General features: G+C 42.1%; 1 protein-coding gene and 2 long non-coding RNA genes across 3 annotated transcripts in view; 2 read left to right on the top strand and 1 right to left on the bottom strand.

Moving 5' to 3' along the window:
* Window positions 1-9,177, bottom strand: part of LOC137764076 (placenta-specific gene 8 protein) — a 35,340-nt gene extending 26,163 nt beyond the window's left edge. Inside the window, exon 1 of the mRNA XM_068542727.1 lies at window positions 9,015-9,177. The gene's annotated coding sequence lies outside the window, so the exon portion shown is untranslated. The remainder of the gene's footprint in view (window positions 1-9,014) is intronic.
* Window positions 9,026-18,536, top strand: LOC137764078 (uncharacterized). Its single transcript, XR_011073906.1, has 4 exons — window positions 9,026-9,255; window positions 13,483-13,999; window positions 14,160-14,294; window positions 17,968-18,536. It is a non-coding gene; the product is annotated as an uncharacterized lncRNA (long non-coding RNA).
* A 777-nt stretch (window positions 18,537-19,313) lies between these two features.
* The window catches only part of LOC137764079 (uncharacterized), a 10,463-nt gene continuing 4,151 nt past the window's right edge, over window positions 19,314-25,625 (top strand). The window contains exon 1 of the long non-coding RNA XR_011073907.1: window positions 19,314-19,590. This is a non-coding gene — a long non-coding RNA (uncharacterized lncRNA). The remainder of the gene's footprint in view (window positions 19,591-25,625) is intronic.

The raw sequence follows: 25,625 nt of genomic DNA, 5'->3' as shown, positions 1-25,625 counted from the left end.
AACAGTAACAAATAGACCTGACTGTATTACAATTAATATTATAACCACACCGAGGAAGAAAAAAGTAACCTAAAGAACCTTGGAAAGTGTTTTGACTATATAACATGAAGCTAGTAGAAAATAACTGACATAAAGATTATACTCTAGTTACTAAACTTGGTTTTCACATGTGTATGAATTAGCAATTCTGAAATCTATCTATCTATCTATATATATGGCTTGAACAATACACTGTGGATAATGAGATTGAGATGTTTCCCTGTCAGAGGAAGAAATTACAAATAAGGAAAGGAGGACAGCTAGTATGAGTCCTGTTGGATTGGAATCAGTGGTATGAACTCATGGTTATTTACACACACACACACACACACACACACACGAGTTGTAAATGAGGGGGTAAGACTCCTTTGTGGGGTCTTTAAGGGTCACTCCGACACAGCTACAGAAATCCCATTCAGACAAGCATATGAAATTAAAGAATTTATTCTACTCACAGGTCCTAAAGGGGGAGGCATGACATGCCCAGAGGGCCATGCAAAGTCCCTTAAAAGCCTGAAGTTTGGTAACAGCAGGCATCAAGAGAGCAGAGCCAGGACCCATGGGCGAATGCCTTTATTGAGGGTCATGAGTGGGGTAGCTTGTGGCGTGCAGGAAGCATTCTCACTGGGTAATTTAAATGTAACTGGGTCAACATGGAAAGTAGGAAAAGGGTAAGATGGGGAAGTCATTATAAGGCTTATGAACACATGTATTGGGGATGGGTACTTAGAAGTGGGCAATAACTTGGTAAAAGTTCAAAACAAGCACTTAGGAAGCCACTGAGGCAACAAACAACAACTTTACAGTACACACACACACACACACACACACACACACCCATACACACAGAGAGATATAGAAATGTGGATATATGTATGAATACATAAATATTTCCTAGCCCTCTCCATTGAGAGGACCTAGAAGCAACAACAACCCACTATCAATGAACACACCTTGTGCCCAAATCTTGGTTTCTAAATACCATTTTCCAATTAAAAAAAGAGCCTGAGTTCATTAGAGAAATGGATGATTCCAGGGCTGGGAAAGGGAAGTACAAGATAAGCCTGGAACATCTTGTGTACCAAATAGTAAAAAAGGGTGCAAATATGGATTAGAGATAGGACCTCAGAACCAACTTGATGGCTCTTCCAATGGCTAAATCTGGGACAATTTGTGTAACCAAACAATGTTAATATCCGATTATAATTCGTAGACTAAACTATCCATAACTCTCTACTGATATAAATAAAAGAGTAAATTTTATTTACTCTGAGGGAGAAGGTGGTCCCCAGAGGTTAAGACTCCACGTTTCCACTGCAGGAGGCAAGGTTCGACCCCTGCTCAGGGAACTAAGGTCCTGCAGGCTACACGGCACGGCCAAAATAATAATAATAATAATAATAATAATAATAATAATAATAATAATAATAATAATAAATAAAATGAGGGAGAATTCCCATTAAGGAATATAGAGGGAGTGATGGAAATACAAGATCACCATTTGGCAAACACTACAGTAATAATTGTTATAGGCAAGACTCACAGATGGATGCTAAAATTAGACTTTGAAAGTATGATGAGAAACAACATATTTACACATCTCAAAGTGTCACCCCACAGGCTACTTATTAATTACAAAGAGAAAAACAGCAACTCTCTAGTGGATAAATCTGGCAGACGCTATCTTAGTCAAGTGACCAAAGTTGATATTATCAGTAATGGGACATACTGAGGTGCTCCAGAAAGTGGAGACAATGCTATGACTGGGTATATTAATAAATCTTATCTATGGGAGTGAAGGTGACTAGAGCAAGCCTAACCCTGCAACAGGTAAAGAAACAGCAATCACTCATATTAGTCAGGAAAGGGAAATGTTTGGTATTTATGGCTTGGATAATGTTTAAAGTTCATCTGTGTTCAAATATGATTACGGAGTGTTAGTGTTTTTATTTGATCCATCACGGTCTTATCTGATGTTGATGCTCTGTGAAATTGTTCATGTGCTAGAGGGGAACATTAAGACCCAGTGGGGAGGACAATATGGATGGACCTTAAAGGCATTACGCTAAGTGAAATAAGTCAGACACAGAAAGACAAATACAGTATGATCTCACTTATACGTGGACTCTAAAACAAGCAAACAAACCAAACTCATGGATACGGAGAACAGATTGGTGGTTGTTAGAGGTGAGGGGTAGGGCGTGGGAGAAATGGGTGAAGGTGGTCTAAAGGTACAAACTTGCAGTCGTAAAATAAATAAGTCCTGGGGCTGTAATGTACAGCATGGTGACTATAGTTAATAACACTGTATTGTGTATTTAAAAGTTGCTAAGAGAATAAATCTTAAAAGTTCTCATCTCAGGAAAAAATTTTGTAACTGTGTGGTGATGCATGTTAACTAGATTTACTGTGGTGATCATTTCACAGTATATACAAATATCAAATCATTATGTTGTACACCTGAAACTAACATAATGTTATATGTCAATTATATCTCAAAAAAAAAAAAAAATAAGACCTGGTGTGAGTGCCAGACCAGCTTGCTGCAACACCAAAGCCTAGCTCACAGCACTGGGCCAGCTCCACGATGGCAAGAGCTGCTTTTCTCTTCCTTAGGACAATAGTGGGACAATTGGTAACATTTGGATAAGATCTGTAGATTAATTAGGTGATAGCAGTTTGCCAATATTAATTCCCTGGTTTCAGTATGTGTACTATTGTTATGTAAAACATTAACCAGGGAAGCCAGTGAGGGGTGTATGGGGACTCTGTGTATTACTTTTTTATTTTTGTATTTTTTAGGCTGTGCTGTGTGCATGTGGGATCTTAGTTCCCCGACCAGGGATTGAACCCGCACCCCCTGCAATGGAAACATGGAGTCCTAACCACTGGACTGCCAGGAAAGTCCCTGTTATTTTAAAAAATATCTTATTGAGATATATTTTACATACAATAAAATTCAATTGTTTAAAATGGATACAGTTCAGTGACTTTAGTATATTCATACTTGCATAACCATCACCGTAATCTAATTTTGAAATATTTTAGCACACATCCCCTAAAGAAAACCCATGTCCATTAACAGTCACTCCCCACTTCCTCTCGCCTCCCCTACGTCCAAACAATCTCTAATCTCCTTTTTGTTTCTATTGGTTTGCTTATTCTAGTCACTTCATATAAATGGAATAAGAGAATATGTTTTTTTTTTTTGTAACTGACTTCCTTTAGTTAGCATAATGTTTTCAAGGTTCATCCTTATCACAGCATGTATTAGTACTTTTTTTTTTTTTTTACTGGTGAATAATATTCCATTGTGTGGATATACCATTTTGTGTTTGTCCATTTTTTTTTTTTTTAATATTTATTTATTTATTTATTTATTTATTTTTGGCTGTGTTGGGTCTTCGTTTCTGTGTGAGGGCTTTCTCTAGTTGCAGCAAGCGGGGGCCACTCTTCATCGCGGTGCGCGGGCCTCTCACTATCGCGGCCTCTCTTGTTGCGGAGCACAGGCTCCAGACGCGCAGGCTCAGTAGTTGTGGCTCACGGGCCCATTTGCTCCGCGGCATGTGGGATCTTCCCAGACCAGGGCTCGAATCCGTGTCCCCTGCATTAGCAGGCAGATTCTCAACCACTGCGCCACCAGGGGAGCCCCCTGTGTTTGTCCATTGATCAGCTGATGGTCATTTAGATTGCTTCTACTTTTTTGTTATTATGAATAACGCTCCTATTTACTATCTGCGTACCACACAGGTTTTTGTGCGGACATTTGTTTTCATTCCTCTTGGGTGTCTATCTAGAAGTGGAATTGCTGGGTCAAAATACTAACTTTATGTTTAGCATTTTGGAAGGCAGCTATGCTCACCACTATACCACCAAGGCCATGTTTAGCATTTCGAACTGCTTCACATTGTTTTCCAAAACTGCTGCATTTTGTTTGCGGGTTCCATCATCGTGGCCAACGTTTGTTATTGTTTGTCTTTTTGTGTGTTATTGTTCCAACATTTTTCATAAATCTGAAATTATTTCTAAAAAATAAGAAAACAAAACATAAGAGAATATGGGAAGAGGAGAGCCCCCATAGGACTTAGAGTGAAAAACAGAAAAGCAATCTGTTACAAAAACTGTAAAACGTATATTCCCAAATCCAAGTAGTATATAATGTAAACATAGCCATAAGAAGATTTTTGAACTGTGGTTGCATTTCCGCCTTATAATTCTTAGGAACCATTCTAAAGAATTTCTCTTTTTCGTATAAAACACCATAAAATGCATTCAGAATAGCTGAAGCTTATTTAAAATTTATTAGGTTTGTCCTTTTATATGCATTAAAGTGGTTTTTTATTTTGGTTTTTGCTTTATTTATTTTTTAACGCGCCATAATGGCTTTTTACTGCTCTTTTACAAGAAAAGAGAGAGGCTAACCACTGTGGATCTCACAGAAAACACTGCGATAGAAGGTTTAGTAAGTGAACAAAAATGGTGGGGAGGAGGGAAGGTGGCGGGGGGGCGATCATTCGGGGCCTGCGTTATCTGTGGGGGTCTTTGTAGGCAGGAGTCTATCTTGAAGGGTAGGATCATCAGGTGGTGGAACGAAGCGAACTTGCCTCTGGCTGTGCTCTGGCTCCCTCGCAGGGAGAAGGGACAAGGGTAGGACAGTCGGCCGGTGGCGGGGCGCGCCGGTGTCAGGCTGAACCAAGTTATCAAACCACACGGGCCCATCGGCAGCCTCCGCTTTTCCCTTTGGGGCGGAGAGCCCACTCGCTCCCCGTTTCCGGTGCACGCGGGAGGTGTGGCCTCGGCAGGAGCAGGGCCGGGGGCTTCAGCAGCGCGGGCCGGAGGGTGGGGTGGGCTTCTCAACGCCGTGACCTCTCGCCCCTCAGGATGGTGAGTGCGCGCAGCGTGGCGGCGCAGAAGGTGTTCTCCGCCAGGCACCCACGTTCGGCCTCCCAGTACGTGAGTTGTGGACCCGGCCGTCGCCTCTGCTGGGACCTGACTTTTTGCCCCCGAATCCCTCCGGGCAGGCAGCGCGGAGCCCGCGGGCAGGGTTGGCCGCAGTCAGGGCGCGGCCAGCTCCAGGCGGCTGCATCTCGCGGACGCGGGGGGGGGGGGGGGGATCCGCGAGGCTGGGACCTGGGCTGGTCCCTGTCGCCGTACGCGGCTGGACCTGCCGGATTTGGTGGGAGCCGAGATTGGCCGGACAGGCGCGAGGGAGCCCGGGGTCTGGGACAGGGTCGGGGCGCCGCTGCCCGGCACCCTGCCGCTCCGCCAGCCGCGGCCGCTCCGTCTCACCAGGCATTTGTAATACATTTTGTAAAGTTTTCATCAGATGAGTGGGCTGGTCAGCTCACTTCTGATCAGGAAGTAAGACAGAAAGAAACTATCATCACCTACCCCCTGCCCCTGGCCCCGCTGATTTTAACACCTCTTAGGTGGTCCCCAGATTCTACTTCTAGTGCACATGCCTGTTTTTCGGTTTAGTAAGAAGCATCCACAGCTTTCTAAACACACTCGTTCTGTGGATTCATGAAAAAGGAAATAAAGAAACTGCAATTGTGCCATTTCTGTTGCTCACGCTTTTTACAGTAATCACCTTGGTTTTGGGAAAAGGAAGCTCCCAGTCCTGGGCGTAAGCTCTACAAGGGCAGGGAATTTTTGTGGGCTGTGTTCTCTGAGGTAACGCAAAAGCTTAGCGCAGGGCCTGGCACACAGTAGGTGCCCATTAACACGCCCGCCACCGCGGTCTTAGTGCATGATGCCCGCTGGAGCCGGTGCACATCAGACACAGGCTAGTGCTCAGCCCTGAAAACCACTTAAGCAGTGGCAGTTCTCCCTAGAACTCCTTTAGACCGCCAGACATCCTATATCCCAAACCCCAGTACTCACATGACAGAAACCATAGTTTTGGGTGATAGCTTCCCATACTTGGGACCTGGGAAGAAGAGGTGTTGCAGGAAATGCTTTAAAAAAAGGAAATTCAAACTTTCGTTTGTATTTCTTTTTAATAATCAAATATCAGAAAAAAACAGGAAAGGCTATACAAAATGTTCGGTGGTTATCACTAGGTGATTGGCTGGTAGATATTTTTAACTTTTATCTTTATAATTCTGTGCATTGTCTGAAAAAATTTTTTACAATTAGCATTTATTCCTTTTATAATCAACACAAGAAATACCCACTTTGGAAACAAAAAGCAAATGCAGTGACTAAAAAAAAAAAAAAAAAAAAAAAGTAAAGGGTTGTGCTGATTATCCTATAGCTGTCTGAAGTTTTTTCTCCTTAGCCCCTGGCCAGTGCCTGGCACAAGTTGACATTCAGTAACTACTTGTTGAATGAATGAACTTATACCCTTCCCATGATCTCTCTCAGGAAAAACATGTTCATTTAACTTGCTTATTTTTTAAGAAGTCTATGCTGTGATTTTGAATAGAATGATCTGAAGATTTCAAAATAAAAACTTGCCTGCAATTATCTAACCATCCTTTCTTTTTCCTAACTGTCCTCACTCAGTATATACTTTATATATCTGTGTATTCAGATTGGCCGCTGTTAGCCCTTAAAGCAGAGACTGGAGCATTCTCTGAGTGCCTTTGAAGTGCAATCAATGGTAAACTGCACATTTTGCAGCCGGCAGCTTCGTCGGAAATAAATATCCATGTGCCGACTGCCAGTTAGTTTGTACCACAGTTTACTTTCTCAGTGTAGTGGCCTCGACAGTCTTTAGCCCCAAAGTCAAAAGCTCTCGGTTTCTGTTTCTTTCACTACTTTTGACTTCCTTTTTTGAATACGGAAAACCGGGCGCCCCAGGTGTTTCTGTGGACTTTAGCACGGAGAACTGAGCAGAGATTGGGGGCCCCAGGAGGTTTCAAGGTTCATCTCTAGTGAAGGTTACCTACAGCAGAGGGGAAGGCTACTCTATCCGGCCCAGCCCAGAACAACAGCACTAGGAACCAGTGCCCCAGACTTCTTTTTGACCAATGTGGCTTATTCTGAAAGAGGTCTTGTAACTTCTCACATGAGATTTCTTACTCCAGAAAGAGCTCCCTGATAGCTATCAAACAGAAGAGAAAACAAGCACACTTACTCCTGTGCAGCTCTGTGGTTTAAATATCATTTCACAATTCTAGGGATCCTTTAGGTTGCAATAAAATGTAAAATAAAAACGAACTCAAAATATCCTAAACGGTTGCAAGTCTCTTTGCTTCAGCCATTAAATACCCAATAGTCTTTAACCTTAACCATTCAAGGTAAAAGATCGACAGCAGGAGTTGAGGGGAAGATAACAAAAGACAACTTCCCTGAAATCACTTTAGTGTCCAGTAATGTTTCCAAGAATTTCTGGGACCTTGTCTACAAGCTTGTCTCCTCCGTTCAGTGGTCTTCAACGCTTACTGTGCGCGTAAAAGCCACTTTGGAGAGTTTGTTTACGATGTAGATTCCTGGGCACTATCCTCCGAGATTGTGATTTAGGTGGGATGGGCTGGGGTCCAGGAATCTGTACCGAGCACCCTCAGGGCTGCTGCCCCTATGGCATAGGGTGCTGTCATGTAGAGAAATGTGGCCCTCTGCATGGATGCAGCTTGGTGAGAATTAGAAAAATACCATCCCCTTCTCCAGGCAGGTGTAGCCATGCCAGGGCCTCCAGCTTTCCCGAGGAGCACAGGAACTAGCCCCACTCACCCCTGGGCCGCCTGCCCATGCAGAGGCCTGGCATCTCAGGAGATTCCAGCATCAGTGCCCTTACAGAGGACACTTTGTAACCCACGGCCCTGGGCGTTTTTATTTCTCTTCTGTTAAGAATAACTGCAGATCCAACCCACGTTAGCAAACATTACTGGGCACCCAACGTGTGTAGCGCTTGTGTTAGATATGGTAGGGGTTCAGGAGAGTCTGTAGTTTCCTCTCCACAGCCGGTAGCTCTGCCCATCACTGAGGGACCACACAGCTGTTTCGTTTCATGTTGTCTTTGATGCCACAGAGCAGACAGGTGATGAAAAAAGTTGGTGGGGGCCACTCCGGAGAAAGGAAGAATGGAGGCAGGAGGAATTGAAATGGGAATCTTGGTGGACAAGCTTTGAAGAGAGACTGAGACCCCTTTCTTTAGAAGACCCCTTTTGTGGAATGCCCTCAATGCCCAGAAAGCTTGCAGGATTTGGCCCACATTTTAAACACCCTAATTTCATCCATTAGTTTTAGTTACAACTAACCTTATACCTGTCTCCCCTGCCCTGGAAAACCTCACTCTTGAGAAGGACAGCCCCTATCTTATTAATATTAATTAGTATTAATCTACTACATTAATTACATTAATATTAATCAATATATCGCTTAGATTTTCCTCTTCTTTCTAGTGTTTATCAATGTTAAACTTTAATTTTTTTTTTGCTTTGATTGAAACATTTCCATTTCCTAATTTCTCATCTCAGAAGTTAACAAATGTGAGGTGAGAAGGGTCTCTTTCTTTATACATATAAATAAAGCACCAGAATTTAAGTTTGAAGCCTTCTAGTCTGTTTTTCTTACTGTCATACCAAAAATTCAAGGGTTCTCATGATTCATTAGCTAAATCTATAAAATCCCGTCTTCTTTTTCTAATGGAAAAAAAATCAAGCAAAATAGTTTCAAAAGACAAAGAAATTAGACTAGCACAAGTAAACATGCCTATGTATGAAATAAAGAGTGAAATTAATGATCAAGTTATAAACACAATGCCTAATATATATATCCTGCTGAAAGCAGTAGTTGATGACGATTCAAGACTACCTTATGAAAAGCATGGCATCTCACACATGCCTGGCACATGTTGAATTTGACTAACTTAACTAAATTTAAAGCAATTAGATAAGAGAACATTGGTCTTTCGGCTGAACCTCAAAATATTGCATGTTAGAAATAATAACAAGAAAATCAAATACTTTCCCCCCCCCCCCAGGGCTAAGATAAGCTTTTAAAGAAGTGCTTCATTTCAAAGTACTTACAGTTAAGAAATAGGTCTGGGCAGGCTGTATCTTGTGGCTTGAGAGAGAATCTCACTAGAAGTGAGAGGTACAGGAAAGAGAGAAGTGTGTTTCCATCGCAGTATGCAGTACAAAGTACATAATGAGTGGTTTTTCATTGGCCAGTGCAATCTGGGCAGAGGAGTGTTCAAGGTATGTTCTGTGATTTTGAAAACGAAAGCATTTCTTGCCCCCAGAATTGTGTTCCTTCTCCTACATTGTGGTAAGTACACTCATGTATCTTTTTAGGGGGGGGGAAAGGATTTGATTCATTATATAATTTGACTGGTTTTACATGTCTGGCAGAGCTTACCAATTTTTAAATTTTACTTTTTCCCTTTAATACAATAAATAAGATTTAGTGTGTATTTATTGCCGTTTTTAAATTGGGGAGCTTGTAGGTAGGGTTAAGGAGAAAACAGGCTATCTGGAATTCCATACCTAATCAGACACTTTTCTTTTTTTCTTCTGCCTCTTTGGACGCCTTTGTTCTCCCTGGCATTGGTTAAATAAATGCCTACTAAGTGTTAGGCACTGTACTAAATGCTTTTCATGTATTAATTTATTGAATTCTCCTCACAAGTCTGTGGGGTAGGTATGATTATCATCCCCATTTAACTGGCAAGGAAACTGAGTCACAGCAATGCTAAGTGGCTAGAAGTTGGCAGCTAGGAACTGGCTGAAAAGGGACTCTAATCTGTGTCTTTGGAGGTCTGCACCACATCCTGCCTTGCATTCTCACCCTACAGTTTGACGCTAGCCTCGCTCTAGTGGGAAACATCTGCCGTTCCTCACAACCTCAGAGGGAGTGAGAAGGCTGGCCACTTTCATTTCTGAAAGGCTCAAATTACGGAATCAGAAATCAAAATGTTATGAACAGGTATTTCAAAAGGAAGAAATTCAAATGTAAAAGAAATGGTGTAAAGAGATTGGGCGTGATGTAGTAAAAAGTGCCATAGTTTGTAGCTGAGCTGACAGGGGATAAAATCCTGTTAGCTGTGTGGACTTGGAAAGTCAACTAAAAAGTCTAAACTTCGGTTTCCTTACCTCTAAAATTAGAAAAATAAGGTTTACCTACCAAAGTCATTGGGTGTCATTGATAAGGCTTAGTCTGCTTTATTTTATTATTATTTTTAAATTAAAAAAATTTTTTTTTTGGTCACGCCGCACAGCACGTGGGATCTTATTCCCTGACCAGAGATCGAACCCGAGCCCCCTGCAGTGGAAGCGTGGAGCCTTAGCCACTGGACCGCCAGGGAAGTCAGGCTTAGTCCATTATAATGTTCGATGTACGTTAGCTGATATCACTGAAAGACTGTTGAGATACCAACTATAATCTGAAACAATGATTCCCCCCCACCGCACACCTCCCACCCAGGTGACATCCAGTATTGACAAGGTTTTGCGAAATGGATGATAGACTCATTGATTTTTGGTGGCATTATAAATTGGTACTCTCTTTTTGGCAGGCAGTATTGGCTATATACATACGTAGCAGAATCAAAAAATAGACTTATCCTTTGGCCCAGAAATTTCACTAAGAGTGAGTGTCTTCTTAAATTCTGTGCCCATAGGCTTTTTGTTTTACCTCACCCTGGTCCCAGGCCTGAAAGAATACAGGAAAGAAAGGGTCAAATCATGTCAAGTCTGTGTTTAGCCTGCTATGCTACCCAGGGTAAGGGATAAAAGAGCTTAGCTACACAGTCTATCCCTTTGAGCTACGCTGGGGGCAATGGGAGAAGAACACTCAAGGACAGTGAATTCTATGTGAAGTAAACCTTTTTTAAAATTTTGAAACAATTTTTGACTTAACAGAAAAGTTGCAAAAATAGAAGAGTTCTCATACGCCCTTCACCTAGCTTCCTTTAAAATTAACATCTCATGGGCTTCCCTGGCGGTGCAGTGGTTGAGAATCCGCCTGCCAATGCAGGGGACACGGGTTCGAGCCCTGGTCTGGGAAGATCCCACATGCCGCGGAGCAACTGGGCCTGTGAGCCACAACTACTGAGCCTGCGCGTCTGGAGCCTGTGCTGCGCAACAAGAGAGGCCACGATAGTGAGAGGCCCGCGCACCGCGATGAAGAGTGGCCCCTGCTCGCCGCAACTAGAGAAAGCCCTCGCACAGAAACGAAGACCCAACGCAGCCAAAAATAAATAAATAAATTAAAAAAAAAATACATCTAAGACAAAAAAAAAAAAAAATTAACATCTCATATAGCCATAGTAAGATGATCAAAAATTGAAAATTAACATTGGTACAAGAACATTAACTCAACCACAGACAAAACTATTTGAATCTTAATAGTTTTTCCATTCTCTGTTCAAGGATCCAATCCAGGATTCCACCCTGCATTTAGCTGTCATCTCTCTCTTTAGTCTCCTCCGATCTGGAGAAGTGCCCCAGGTTTTTCTTGCTTTACATGACTTTGACATGTTTGAAGAGTACCTATGTGGAATTAACCTCTTCTCCAAGGAGCCCTGGGTCTTTTCATTGGAGAACGGTATTTAGAAAAGATCTGGGTGCTGTTGGATTCTCATTGCTTTTAGGCTCCTTCAGTAAAGAGAGGTGATATATGTATATTTACTTATACACATGAATGAATGTGTATGCATGTACATATATGGATATGCGTGCATACGCCCATCATTATCAATCAAAACTGTGACTTCACACTGATACCTCTAATTCTAATCCAGTTCCACGAGGTTTAATTCTAGCTTTCCTCCTTGCCTTATTTTAAGTTCTTTTTCAGGCAGTGAAAAACTTAGCTTTCATTATCTACAATATATTTACTTATTTGTTCAATCCAACCCTTTTATGTACACATGATGCTTTCAGAATTGCTAACCGACACCTCTGTGAGAAGCCAATTTACCAACTAGACTACAGTGTTGTGTACAGTTCTTTTTGCTTTTTTAGCTTTACAGGATCAAGTCAAAACACTGTTTTCCAAAGTTACTTAGGTTACTTCTTTTCTTTCCTGTCCCCTTTGGTGTGGTAATGTAAGATCTATTCAGAAAAAGGTCACTCCCTCTTCATCTCTGCTGTCCTGTTACCATCCCCTCACCCCCCTTTCCTAACCATCCCCTGTCTCTTTAGTTTCTGGTTTATCTTCCTTTATCTATTTTGTACTTATGTGGAGAGGAACTGAGACCCAACCCACAGCCCCAGCTTTGCACAACTTTGTGAATATACCAAAACCCACTGAATTGTGCTTTAAAAGGGTGAATTTTATGGTATGTGAATCATATGTCAAATTTTAAAAAGCCGTGAGTTAGAAATCCTTTTTATTCTTTAAAAGGAAACAGCTGGAGCTAAGCTCTGTGTTCAATGCCATTCTCTAATCAGCATCTGGAATAACTGGAGCTATCATTCATATCGAATAGAGGGCCAGTTTCTTGTGAAATTATAATTAATATTCTTCGAGCCAGAAAACTGGCCGTGATATAAAAATTTTCGTAGAAAATTTGAGCATCCCCAGATGCAAATGAGGGCAAAACATTTCTATTTCTCAGGCTTTTATCAGGTCACGTGTAAATGAATCTTGATTTCCTTTGCTTGTCCTCTGGGCCCATTGTTACAAACGTTGTTAGAAATCTTGGCAGCTCTGCAGAAGAAGTCATATCCTGTCTGAAAAAGGACGGATGCCAAAGCTCGTTTTGGTTTATGAGCTCTTGTTTTTTAGTTAACGTATACAAGTCATTAACCTTCCTGTGGAGAGAAGACTAAGAGCCTGTTACCTCTAAATGGGGGGGGGGGGGGCGGGGGGGGAGCTGGCTTATACAGTAAGTGCAGCACAGAGAAAGGGTCCGGCTCATGTAGTTACGTCTCTATCCAAACATTCTCTCCCAGGGAAGGAAAACGAACAAATAGAGACCAGATGATTTACAACACGCTTGGTAAAGGAGAAGATCAATATTGCAAGACGAATTTCTGTGGAAATCTATTTCTGTGCTTAGATGCTCATTCACCCCCAGCTCATGCCAGCAACTCGTCAGTTTATATCTGGTGGAAATACATTTCCAGAAGGTTGCAACTGAGAACACAGTTTTATGATAATGAGGAGGTGCTATGGAAGAAGTTGTGACATTTGTTTCCCTATATCTTATTGTGGGAATCCTAACTGCAGATTAAGTTCCTGTCCTTCTGTAGCTAGATGGAAGATTCTCCATTTCCTGGAGGGACCCTGTCTCCATACTCAGTGGCTACAGACTTGTAGACAGGCCCAGCTTCCTTCATGAAATGTAGTAACTTCCATTAGGGAGAGGCTGTGTGTAGGCTGCAAGTAACAGAACCCACTTACCTGCCCCTTTTTCCCAAACAAAACATGAAAATAAGAAGCAAGAGCCTGAGGGCAGGGATATAAACAGCCCTTCAAGATGACTGGAACCAGGGACTTGAATAGGGTTGCGATCTCTTTCTGTCTCATCTTTGTTCTTTTTTATTGCAGGCTGGCCTTGTCTGAAATAGGGAGCGGGTGCCTGCCTCAGGATAGACAAAATCATATGAAATGATGGGACTTATCTTGACAGGCTGGAGCGGAAACTGCAGAGATTCAGCCTGTGGTGGCACAGTGTTAACGAAAATAATCAATAAACAATCTCTGATAACAGAAGAGTTTTATTTGAGCCAAACTAAGGATTAGCCTGGAAGCCAGCTTCCCAGATTACTCTGAAAAGCTGCTCCGGAGAAGCACGGTTTCCAGCACAGTTTTACGTCTTGTCAGAACAAAGAACATTCAACAAGTTGAGGATACATATCTTCAAGGTTTCAAAAACAAACAAAAACAAAAACACACATAGATCAGCACGTATAGAAAAAACAAAACAAAACACATAGATCAGCACAAGTCAGCATGGCCTTGGCACCTGGGAAGGGAGTCTTATCCTCAAAGGAGTACCAGGGTTCGTGTCCCAGGAAGAGAGGCATTTCATCTTTATTCTTCACTTGGACATTCTTTACTACTGGTCAGTGTGCCCTTTTCTATAGTAATTAAAGCAGATGTACAATGTATGTTTGATAGGTCACAAACAGGCTATTTTAGTTAGCATAAAATTCAAGTTAACTCATGCATAAGCCAGAATGACTTCCCTATATCTCAATATGTGGAAATTTCTTTTATCACAGGCTTGCCTGGCACTTGGGAGAAGCACGCTGAAGAGGAGGGCACAACTGACCCAGTGTGTCCCTTGGTCCCTGTGTGATGGCTCAGTAGGAACCCAGGAACTGAGCTGTGTGTCACTGGCATCCCACTGCCCTCAGGTGACCTCTTTGTTTTTACTTTTGTGTTTTTGAAGTTGATAAAACTCACATCCTGTTCTCTACCCATAATTAAGAAACGTGTACATTGCCCAATCGTTGAATCTAATTCGTTTTTTAAAAAATCAATATGAATATTATTGTGACTCTGTGATTATTTTTAAAGGCAGAGCCAAACTTCATTTTTCTTTATCCATTTAACACACCCTTACTAGTTGCTGGGCACTTTTCTAATCACTCTGCAATTATTAACTTAGTCTTCATGACAGCCCTATGATGAAGGACTCTTATTAACCTTATTTTATGAGTGATGAAACTGCCAGGCAGAAAAGCAACAAGCAGAAGGTCACAGAGTTAGTTAACTGAAGAGTCAGGATTTTTTTTTTTTTCTCTGAAGTTTCTATTCACTTATTACGTGCTTTAATCATCTTCTCGATGCCAGTTTCAAATCTTGGGAATTCTGTTTTCCCTGGATTGCTCCTTCCTAAAAACCTGTATCTTCTTGCCCAGTTTGGGCTAGTTGTTCTCTAAACCTGCTGGGTTTCTATCCACCCGAATCTTTTCTTTATTTCTCCCCAGGATTTTTCAGATTCTAAGTCATCCTTTTTCATGGTTCACTCTCTCATTTAGCTCAACTGCATTGAATGTGACTTCCTAAGACAGGAAGTATGGGAAGTGCATTTTTTGAGTCTTTGCATGCCTGAAAAAATTTTTTTATTCTTCCCTCACACTTCGTAGTTCAACTAGACTTATAATTCTATGTTTAAAATAAATTCCCCTATGGGAAGGAGGAATGAGGTGGAAGGGGAGACTCAAGCCAAAAGAAGGCAAGAAAGAAGAGGGAAAAGAGAGAGATAGAAAAAGAGAAATAGAAAGCAGAAAATAAGATGGCAGATTTTCCCCCCCAGATGTAGTACTCACTTTAAATACCTCAGTTAAAACACAAAGTTCTCAGATCAGATTTTTAAAATAAAGAAATAGATCTAGCCACACATTCTAATCAAGATTTGCAGGAACATAATATACAGAAACTTTAAAAGTCAAGGGATAGATAAAAGACTACCAGGCAACTAGCCAAAAGCAAGCTAGTGTCACTGTATTACTATGAGACAAATAATATTATAATGCAGTGAAAGTGCATGGACCTCAGTGGTCTCTACCCACATGGGTGAGCTCAAAAACGCATGGAAAAAAAGCAAGTCAGAAGAATACACGTGGTAGGAAGATATTCATAGAAATTTCACATAATGAATATATGTTTTACAATACATATTTCCAAACCAAAATTATATTGGTCATCAAGACATGCGTATGTGGTGAAACTATAATGGAAATCAAGGTGGGGGAAGAGGGGGCAGGTTCAGGGTGCGGACCTCAAGTATATCACAGGTACTGGTGATATTAAGTGTCTTCAGTGGAGTGGAGGGTTCCTGGGTGTCCATTTATTATTATTTTGAAGCCGTTTTTGTATGTTATGTGCACTCTTGTCTACAAATTTCCTTTGGAACTTTGAAGGCATTGCTCCATGTTCTTCTACTATCTGATGTGACTGAGGAGAAGTCAATCTCATTCTTATTCCTTTGTAAGCAATATGTTTTTGGAAGCTTTTAGAATTTTCTTTTTTATGCTTGTGTTTCTGAAATTTTACAATAAGATATCTAGTTGTAGATTGTCCCCTTTTCATTGTGCTGGCTCCTTTCACTGCAAAGACTCATATCCTTCAGTGCTAGGAAAATCTCATGTTATTTCATTCAGCTGTTGCTTCCGATGCCAGTGCATGTCTTATTCCATCTTCCATTGTTTTCAGTATTTCTGAAACAGTCTCCGGGATTTTACAGCAAAGAGCATCTCCCACTACTTTTTAGCCTCCTCTATAAGTATTCTAGAATATAACTTCCTCTAGTTTTTCTTCCGCTACCATTTCTCCACCTAGTTTACATCTAGAAATTCACTGAACTCTCTCCTTTCTGCTGATGACCCTCTTCCCAGTCTCTTGGTTTTATTTTTTATTTTTTTTAAATTAATTAACTAATGTTTCTTTTTTCTTTTTTTTTTTAATATTTATTTATTTGGTTGCACCAGGTCTTAGTTGTGGCAGGTGGGCTCCTTAGTTGTGGCACGTGGGCTCCTTAGTTGTGGCATGTGAACTCTTAGTTGCAGCACGCATGTGGGATCTAGTTCCCTGACCAGGGATTGAAACCGGGCTCCCTGCATTGGGAGCGCGGAGTCTTATCCCCTGCTTCACCGGGGAAGTCCCCAGTCTCTTGGTTTTAACTATAAGTCTCCAGGGATGTTATTTAAATGCTCGTTTGTTGGCTCTTTAGCACAAAGCTTCTCCATCAGTTTTTCTGAGGTGCAGAGAGAATACCAATGGGGGAGGATTGAGTAGAGCCAAGGGAATTGGAGCCAGAGCCTGGATGAAACCATACCTGCATACCTGAATGAGCACCCCAAAATACCCTGTACTCACTGACTGTGTAATCTTGGACAGACAGGGGGATTCTCTTACCTGTGCTTTAGTTTCTAATGGAGGTAATAATACTAGATATACCAGTGAACAAATAGAGGAAATCCCAGGCTCCATGCAATTTATATCAAATGCCTTCCCCCTGATACACAGACTGGCACTACCTCCCCACCACAGTTTAGCTCTATGGAGGAGGGTTTCTCCTGGAGAGAGGGAGGGTTGAACATCTTGACTGCTAAATCAGGATAAACTGGTGGCAGTGGGTAGCCATGTGTGTGGGCACTTGGGGTGAATTGAGTCTGTGCTCTCCCCCCCACAGTGCCTTTGCACCTACTCTTTTCACTCACTGCCTGCACTGCCCTTCCTGTCCCTCTTGGCTAGTTGATTCCTAATCATCCTCTAGATCTCAACTCAATTGTCAGTTTCCTTGAGAAGCTTTCCCAGACCTTGATCATGCCAGTCAGGTCTCCGTACTGTGTATTCCTTTCTGTTAATACATCCCCCCACTAGACCACCTCCCTCATGTGGTTTCATTGTATGACCTCTGCGCAGATTCCTCCTAAATTCCCCGCCCCCAACCCCAGGCCTTCCGTCTTGCCTCTCATCTCAAGAAAGTGAAACTGTCCAGTATTTCCTCTGCGTCTTGTTGACCCAGGCACTGTTTTCTCGCTGACAAAGCCTTGCTTGTTTGGTTCTACTGGTTAAATGAATTTGATTTCTCTTCTACTATTATTTACTGACCGCTTTCATTATTTTTCTTTCTAAATATCGTGTCATTTACTTGGAAAGGATAATATAGGTAAATGGTGCAAAATTCAAAACTATAAAAGAGTGCATCGTGAAAAGTAAGTCTCCTTTCCTCTCTGGTCCCCCAGTTACACTGTCCCCTCGTATGAAGATGTTCACTGATGCCAGTTTCTTTTGTATCCTACAGGGATAGTAGGTGTACTACAAGGATGTCCATCTTGATATTGTTTTTTTCTTGTATACAATAAGTGTACGCTCCTCTTGGCCTTGTTTTTTGTTTTCGTTTTATCAATTTATCTTGAAGACTTTTGTTTCCAACGAAATCTAACATACAAAGTAAACCCAAATATGCACAACCTATACTTTTTCTTTCAAAGTATTTTATATGCTTTGTTTTATAGGTTTTATATACACGTTTTAATCATTTCTTTTTTTCTTCTTGTCCATTGTAATTCCTTGTAGTAGCTACCGATATTTTAGAAAAGCAGAATACACCCATAATGCTGTGTCTGTGATGGTAGAAGAGAATAAAGGGCTGGAGCAGTATTGAGAACGGCATCCCCTCCACAGGATCTCACCTGTGGGGATGGACAGGTGTGGAGGTAACCGCACCATGGTGAAGAGTCCACAGCAGAAAAAGAGTCGCAGGTGGAATTGTGCAAGCTTTTTTCTTTTTTAAAAAAATTAATTAATTTATTTTTGGCTGTGTTGGGTCTTCGTTGCTGCGCTCAGGCTTTCTCTAGAGCAGCGAGCAGGGGCTATTCCTCGTTGCGGTGTGTGGGCTTCTCATTGTGGTGGCTTCTCTTGTTGAGGAGCGCGGGCTCTAGGCACACGGGCTTCAGTAGTTGTGGCTCGCGGGCTCTAGAGCGCAGGCTCAGTAGTTGGGGCGCACGGGCTTAGTTGCTCCGTGGCATGTGGGATCTTCCCAGACAGGGCTCGAACCTGTGTCCCCTGCATTGGCAGGCGGACTCTCAACTACTGCGCCACCAGGGGAGTCCCTCTTGCAAGCTCTTGAGCCCTGAAAAGATCATGGTTTCCCTGTCCTATAATTTCTAGTTCAAAATAAATGTTTATTATTTGAAATGACATATCATTTATATGTGCTGAATTTCAAATGCATTTTTAATTAAAAAATTTTAATTTTAATTGACAAAAAACATTTAATCTTAGATAAATGATTAGAAGCGTCTTGTTCTTTCTCTTGTCTCTCGCTCTGTGTCCCTGTTTCGCTGGGTCCCTGGGCATGTGCTTGGTCAGCTTCTTGGGTCACCCAGAACTGGTGGGGTGAACAGCACAAGGCACATAGCTGGGCATCACAGAGCACTGGGAATCCAGAAGTGAACAAGACACAATCCCTGACTACAGGTCACTCTCTCAGGGGAGACAGACAGCAGGGCAATTTCAGTTCCATGTGGTAAGTGCGAATATGCTCTGATATCACCCTGGAAGGGTCTTAACCTAGGTGGGATCCAAGTTAGTCTCAGCCGTATATTTCTAAATCACTAACCTCATTAATTATGTGTCAGTGTTCAAGGATAAGTTTATCAACATGTGCTGGGAGTATCTTATCACAAGTTCCTATTACCAATTACATGCAATATAGCAGATTGCGTTTTTCAAAGATGGCCCTCCTCATGCTTATCCCACCCCACACACTCTTCTTACAGTGTGACTGTGTGACTGATATTCTCACACGTAGGGGTGTGTGTTCCCTCTCTTTGAATCTGAGTGGAAGCCTGTGACTGCCGACCAATGGAGCAGCAATGGAAGTGATGCCATGTGACTTCTTAGCTCAGTCATACAAAGGATCTCCCCACCCTCCATGCTTGTCCTTGGAACCCACCACCGTATTTTGATGAAGACCAAGCTATATGGAGAGGCCACATGTGGGTGCTTTGGCCAACAGTCCCAGCAAGGCCCTCAGCCAATAAGGCAGCATCAACCACCAGACATGTGAAAGAATGGACTTCAGATGGTCCCAAATCCTGGCCTTTGAGGCTTTGAACTGAGGATTAGGTATGATGGAGCAAAGGCAAGCTGTTCCCATTGATTCTGCCTGAATTCCTGACTCACAGAAAACACAAGGTACAATACATGATCATTGTTGTTTTAAGCCACGAAGTATAGGGAAATTTGTTATGTATGAACAGGTAACTAATACAATGCACAAAGCTATTTATGAGGATTTTTTTCTTTTTGTAGAGAGATGTGAGAAATTGGAATGATGGTGAACATATTCATGTTTATCATTTGCAAAAAATTAAAGCACAGTACTTTTATTTGGATGTTGATGAATGAAGTGACATTTAAAAACTGTCATCTAGTAAGATGCTTTGAAAAGCCAAAAGCAGAGTAGTTGGTATAAACATAACTAACACTCATGTAATTCATACAAGTCTTGAGAGCTCAGAAATTGGAGTAAACCCGAGCTGTTAAAGCCTACAGGTAATATGAGCCTACAGGTAAACAGCAGAGTCCAGCTTCCGCGAAACCCAGTAAGCACAATATTCAAACTTTAGTGTGTCTTGGAGTCACCAGTAATTGTGTTAGAAGTTCAGATTCCCACCCACTCCCTCCTCCCCTCCCCTGCCTGCCCAGGCCGCCTCCCCTCCCTGGAGTATTTTCATGCAGGGTGGGGTTTGGGAATCAGTATTTCTGCAGTCTTCATGCAAGTTGACTACAGGCAACGCAACTTCATCCTATGTTAGAAAACGTGTGAATTCTGGCAGTGCAGGCAGCTTAGCCGAGGCAGGGATGACCAGGCTGGGCTCCCCTCTGAGCTCCTGAGGGCGGATGCCACGCCCCGGTGTCCATCCTCGTGTCTCGGGCCGGGCTGTGCACAGAGCACACTCGGGGGACATTGGCTGAGCCGAGGCCATCACTGTGGGTGCTCCTAGAGCCGGGCGCTCCCTCCAATTTCATAGTATGGCTGGCCCGTGCCCGAGCTCCCCAAGCAAAAGCTTCCACTCCAAGGAAATTGCTCATGCGGGAGTCTCGTAAGAAATTTCTGCTTCTTTGTTTTTGTTTTGTTTCTAATTAGTAGAGATGCGGGAGTGAGTAGAGAGATCTAGAGAAAGTACAAAGGGAAACATTCCTTTACAGAAATTGTTGGTATATGTTATTTATTCATTCTACAACAGCTTTTGAATTTAAGCTCCTTGAAATAGTCTTTTTTTTTTTTTTTTTTTTAACTGCTTTGTCCCCAGAGCTTCACATAATGCTTGGCAAATGACAAGAATGATAACAAAGGTAATTTACTTTTCTTGGGCGCTTACTGTGTGTTAAGTACTCTTCTAAACACTTTATATATATTATTCATTGTATCTTTACATCAGCCCTGTGAGGTAGGTTCTAATATTATCCCCATTTAATAAGTTCATAAACTGAGGCACAGAGAGGCACATAGTAGGCACTCAGTAAATACTTATTGAATGAACTATTTGTGGAGTGCTTCCTATGTGCAAAGCTATCTGCTAAGCTCTGAGGAGGGTAAAGAAATGAAGAAGACATGATCCTGTCTGGAAAAGGATCTGGGAAAAGGGTTTCCAGTCTCATATGCCAGCATGTTTGTGAGATTACTGATTACACTGCCGGGAAGGGTGGACAGAGCCTGCTTCCTTCCATCTCCCACCTCCCGTCCTGCCATGAACTGACATTCTTGGCTGAAACTGTGAGAAAGCAATGCAAGTCAGCATGTCTTAAACAAAATGACCCAAGGATGAGATGACAGCCATTTCCTATAGAATGCCGGAATGATAATTTATTTCTAAAGCAATGCAGATAACTAAGCAATCAGTTTCCTGCAAGTGATTATTAATAGAGTGAACCCTTGGGACTTGACTGTTAGTGAGCCACAGAAATAAAGCTGAGTTCATTTTGGGGCTCAGAGGGACCCAAGGGAAGTTGCCTTGTGTCCAGCCCTCTCCTTGTCCCCCCCCACTCCCTCCCCCTGCCCCATTTGTTATTCTAGCCTTTATCACCCTCCAAATGTGGAAAGGCATGATCCAACAGTTGAATTTCCCCAAGATAGTTACCCTTTCATAGCCATCCACAGGAGAAATCATTTGCTGTCCCTCCCCACAGCCCTGCAAACGAGAGACCCTCTCCAAAAAAGCTCCTCCATTTGAGTGGCCCAATTCAAGTGTCTGCATATTATTTGGTCTCTCATTTTCGAAACACTCTCCTCTATTCCTTGGTTTCACTCTCCCTTCACACAAACTGCTCCTTCTGAGTTTTGCTAACCTTCCCTTTTTCTAACTAATGTCCAAATCTTAGAGTTCTTCAGCCCTGGCCCTCAACCCTCTTCTCCTCTCTCTGTTCTTCCTTGCTCGTCTCATTCATTGCCATGGATTCAAGCACCAGTTTAGTGCCATCGAATCTAAAATTTGTATTTCTACCCTGGGTCTCTCCTTTGACTGAAACTCTTGACATCTCTGTCTTGACTCGTTCCCTTGGATGCCTTATACCCCTCAAACTTAACAAGTCCCAAAAGAGCTTTCAATGTTCTTGAAACCTCTTCTCCCATCCCACTCCAGTCTTCCCCATTTTGCTTAGTGGCTCTCTCCTCCACCTGGCTGCTCAAGCTGGAAAATAAATTACCCTGAATTTCTTCCCTTTCTTGATATCCTTCAGTTAAATTCATTGGTGTTTAGCTTTTCTTGATTGTGCCTCTCAAAGTTTAGACCTACATGCTTTTGAAAGCTGGAAACCTTAAAAAATGGCTATCTTTTAGCTGCCAGAAATTTGTATCTTTGCTGTCAGTGAAAATTGCAAATTCGTGGGGAAGATTCTTCTTTTGTTCTGGGAGAAATAATTTTGTTTTCAGTTTTAGGGGGAAAAGAGTAGTTCCTTAGTTTGAACGAATCATCAGATGTTTTAAAAGTATATCTTCAGGGACTTCCCTGGTGGTCCAGTGGTTAAGAATCCGTGCTCCCAACGCAGGGGGCCCGGGTTCAATCCCTGGTTGGGGAACTAGATCCCGCACGCCACAGCTAAGACCCGGCGCAGCCAAATAAATAAATATTTAAAAAAAAAAAAAAGTATATCTTCATCAGTCAGGTCTAGAGGGGTGAGAAGCAGATAGCTGCAGCAACTCATCAATCTGCTGCAATCCTCCAGGAGGAGCTTTATTGAGAACAGATGGACTACAGTTCTGACCCCCCACAAGGCAAAACACAGAGCGCCTCACGGCATCTGTGGCAGATTCTATTTTCCAAAGATGGCTGCAACAATAGCCCTTGTCTCTTATGTTCCTCAAGCGCCTTGCCACGCTCCACTGAGTCAGTGTCTGTGTCCCCTCCCTCTTGAAACTGGGTGGACCTTTGCCACTGCCTCAACCAAGAGAGTTCGGAAGAAATGAAGCTATGTGACTTCTGAAGCTGGATCATAAAAATGTTACTCACTTCCATATCGTTCTCTTGAGATGCTTGCCCTGGACTCCCAGCAACCATACTGTGAGGCAGTCCAAGCAGCCTGTGGTGTGGCTAATGTAGAGAGGAGCCCAGGCCCTTAGGCTCAAGCCCTGGCTGAACCCATGGCCAAGAGGCACCTCCAACTATCTTCCAGCCCGGGGGTGAGCTCTCCCAGTTCACACTGCATGAGCAGAGACAGAGTATCCTGCCCAAATTAGAGACTCTTGAGTAGAAGAAATGGCTGTTGTTGTTTAAGCCGCTAAGCAGCAGCAGCTAACTCTGATATAGCATCCATGGCAGGAAGAATGTATGGATAATTATTACATACCCTGGAAAAGTGAGATGAATTCTTTTGTGCTGTCTTTTGCTTTGTCAATTTGTCAATCTCCTACATGTCTTCTCCCCCAGCCCCAACCTCAACCTCCTCTGAGGTTGCTTCTTGGCTCTAGCAATTTACCTCTAGCATGCAGTAGCATTTAAGGAGGTTTTGATTTAATTAAGGGAAGTGGCCTGGTATGAGGGAGCCTTAGGCATTTGGAAGGTACAGGATAAAGCGTAATATCAAGAGTGGGAGAATGAAGCTAATGAGAACTGTTCTCATCCTCATCAAAGATTTTGTAAAAACCTTTTTATTTATCATCACTTTTAAGTAACTTGAAAGTAAGCTACATGGAAAGCACATTATTTTGCTTAATAGCAGAATTCTACACCCATCCTGCATCTTTGGGGCTATGGTTCCTAGGACCAGAAGGCTGAGATGGAACTAAATTGCTCTTCATAAGAAAGGTATGTGGGCTGCACCCCACTGTTCATTGTAGCATTATTTATAATTGCCAGGACATGGAAACAACCTAAGTGTCCACTGACAGATGAATGGGTAAAGAAAATGTGATATATATTGGAATATTGTTGGAATATTGTTCAGTCATAAAAAGAAGGAAGTCCTGCCATTTGCAACAACATGGATGGAACTTGAAGGCATTATGCTTTAGTGAAACAAGTCAGACAGAAAGACAAATACCATGTGATCTCACTTATATGTGGAATCTAAAAAAACCAAACCAAACCAAACCAAAAACACCCAAACTCATAGATACAGAGAACAGATTGGTGGTTGCCAGCAGTGGGAGGTGGGCAAAAATGAAGGTGGTCATAAGGTACAAGCTTCTAGTGAATAAGTCATGGGGATATAATGTACAGCATGGTGACTATAGTTAATAGCACTGTAGTGCATATTTTTTGATATTTATTAATATGGGAAGTCATTCATAATTTGTGGCTAAGCCATAAAACAAAACAAGCAATTTAGAAAATGGTATGCACAACATTATCACATAGTTTCATAAAGAAAATGACTAGAAAAAATACCTCCAAATAGTTTCATTTTGCACAAATGTCTTATCTGATTACTATTCTTGCCACCTTTTATACTTTTGAAACTAATCTACTGACCTCTTAACCACAGTATTTTCCATGTGCTGGGGGAGTAAAAAGGAAATTAGAACAAATATGATCTGTCCCCCGCTTTCATGCTGCTTATCAGTTACCATCAATGCAGGTGTTAAACAAACCAAAAAATAGAAAAAATGAAGACTGCTAGGAAGGCAACAGACAGGATATTTTATAAATTTATAATAGCAATCCTTGGAATCCTAAACCCCAGGGTTAATTTTTGTAAGACAATAAATAAATAAAAAACACTTCTGTGTACTGTTATGAACAATGAAATAGGACCTGCTTTCTAGACTCAGCACTGCCATTCTGTATACATTGGTGACCTTGTAATGCCATTTAAATTTTCTGTCTTGCATATTTGAAAGTTGCCGAGAGAGTAAATCTTTTTTTTTTTTTTTTTAAATAATTCTTTATTTTATTTATTTATTTTTGGCTGTGTTGGGTCTTCGTTTCTGTGCGAGGGCTTTCTCTAGTTGTGGCAAGCGGGGGCCACTCTTCATCGCCGTGCGCGGGCCTCTCACTATCGCGGCCTCTCTTGTTGCGGAGCACAGGCTCCAGATGCGCAGGCTCAGTAGTTGTGGCTCACGGGCCTAGTCGCTCCGCGGCATGTGGGATCTTCCCAGACCAGGGCTCGAACCCGTGTCCCCTGCATTGGCAGGCAGACTCTCAACCACTGCGCCACCAGGGAAGCCCGAGAGTAAATCTTAAAAATTCTCATCACAAGAAGAAAAAATCTTGTAACTGTGCGGTGATGGATGTGAACTAGAATTATTGTGGTGGTCATTTTGCAATATATACATATATCAAATCATTACGTTGTACACCTAAAACGAGTGCAATATTATACGTCAATTATATCTCAATTAAAAAAATGAAATAAAATGCCAAGTTAACCTAGAAAAAAAAGGAAAAATAAAGGTATGTGGAGCCCCTGTGGCTGGCTTGCTGCAGGGGATGACTTTGGGGAGGACAGAGATGGGCGATGGGAATGTTAATTAAGTGGTTTGCTACATGGCTTATGACAGAAATCCTCCCTTTGTGTATAAAATCTACAGTAAACTCTGCATTGCTAGGCAATTAACTCCTGGAGTAGATTTACTTTATGGGGCTGTGAAGACGTGCCAAAAGACATTCAGGCTCCCTGAGGGAGGAAACCACACTTTCCTGGGGTGAAGGGCCGTGCAGGGTAACACCTAGTCTCCCAGTGCAGGGAAAATCCAAAATAACAGAAGGCTTTTACTTGACAACATTTAA

The sequence above is a fragment of the Eschrichtius robustus genome, chromosome 4, assembly GCF_028021215.1.
Source record: "Eschrichtius robustus isolate mEscRob2 chromosome 4, mEscRob2.pri, whole genome shotgun sequence".
Lineage (NCBI taxonomy): Eukaryota > Metazoa > Chordata > Mammalia > Artiodactyla > Eschrichtiidae > Eschrichtius > Eschrichtius robustus.
The sequence above is the reverse complement of the archived record's forward strand: the minus strand, read 5'-3'. Positions and strand labels throughout refer to the sequence as shown.